The sequence below is a fragment of the Wasmannia auropunctata genome, unplaced genomic scaffold (assembly GCF_000956235.1).
Source record: "Wasmannia auropunctata unplaced genomic scaffold, wasmannia.A_1.0 LD336101.1, whole genome shotgun sequence".
NCBI classification, from domain to species: Eukaryota; Metazoa; Arthropoda; class Insecta; order Hymenoptera; family Formicidae; genus Wasmannia; species Wasmannia auropunctata.
Window position 1 is genome coordinate 6277887 of NW_012026789.1, and position 1789 is coordinate 6279675.

The following is a 1789-nucleotide window of genomic DNA, read 5'->3' on the forward strand; positions in this document are numbered from 1 at the left end:
TTTGCAGTTGTCTTATTTCTTTCCATTGAATTACGTGAGGTACTGGTACGCTTGCAACAGTCGGATTAAAGTGAACGATCGAGTATTTGCAAAGCGATTAGGTGTCATTGATACGCTATGATTTTCGAGCCTCCGATTAGATTAGACAAGCTTCCGCCTGTGGAGTATTTGAGCATCTTATCACTTTCACGTATTACATTTTTTTCTCATTCTATTATTAGACTTTCCTGCTTTATATTTACATTTAAGGATTTGAGTTGATAAAAGCGGGCAAGGAAGGATGCGGTTAGCGCCGACAGGAAGTCTTGCTCTCGATTGGGGTTTTACTCAATTCCTTGGCGAAATCTCATCGCAGTCGCTGTTAATGTATTGTTCTGATGCAACGTGTTGTACGTGCAACTTACATAGTACTCGAGTAGCATTAATATAATTTAGTGCCAAGTAATAATCATTAAATAGTAAATATACAGCAATCTCGATCATCATCGGCGATACTCGTGAAAAAAGTAAACCGTAAATTTAAAACAAATCACTTTAATTTTCAATAAAAAATAAATTATGATTTTATTATTACTTCTCGGATTTGCGTGCAAAACGCACATGTTCGACAATACTGATTGTGAATTTTAGTACGCGCGTTTACGCGGAGGAATACTTTCACTTTTTATAAGTTTATATAGCTTAATAATTTTTCAGCTTTACAATTTAATTAACACTCCTTGTAAAGGTACAATCATGACGAGTAATTTAGAACCATCCGATCGGGCCGTTTCGAGCGTCGATGACAATTGTGTTGCAAGACTCAAACATAAGACATCCCTGAGGCTGCGTTTGGGTCATGTCTTCAGCTCCAGTGGACTCAAGAGTCCCAAGAGTCCGAAGAGCGTGTCGAATTCACGCGGATCAAGCCCCAGTCACGGCAGTCCTCGCGCCAGGACGAGATATTCCTGGCAACCGGGAACCTACGCCGGCGAAGATAATCGATCGCCCGGTACACCGGAAAGTGGGATCTCGATCTCGTCATCTTCGACGAAGTCGTCATCGATCACGAACACTTCAAGCTCGCCCAAAAGTCCATCCACGCCAAGAAGCCCGTCCTCTTCGATGTGGTACGCCACTAATAGGTAAGTTTAAATCTTTGCGAAAAATTGACGTATCGCACTAATATTAACATCTATTTTACTTAGATGTGTTAATATTACATACGTATTAGGTGTATGCAAAAGTTTTATTCTTTTTTTCGCACGTTTTCACTTTAGATCCATAATATTTATAGTCTTTGTCAAAATTGTCAAAATATTTATCTTTGTTTTCTGTCTTGATCTTTTGCCATTACTCAAGTAAATTTCGGATTCCTTTACGAAAAAAAAAATTAATTGTATCTTATTGTTTATAGTTACAATCTCGAAAGCGCTTTTCAGTTAAAGAATGTTGCATCGATCGGAATAAATGATAATTTGAAGACATTGAAGTTGAATACGCCGTGCAGGAAAATTCTCCAGTCTAATTGTAAACTAAAAATGATTTGCTGGATATGAAAAGCAACATGCAATTTAACGTTGTCATGTAGCAAAATGATCTCATCAATTTACTTGTCCGGTAAATGATATTTTCTGTTTTAAAATTCTTTAAAAACGCAAAAAACGGGAATTTATTTAATTATATCAAAATACTATTCAAATAATTATATCAGAGCGTTGAGAGCGTTGAGAAGAAACTAAAACTTTTGTATATATACCTAATATATTTTTATAATTATATATATATATATATATATATATATATATAT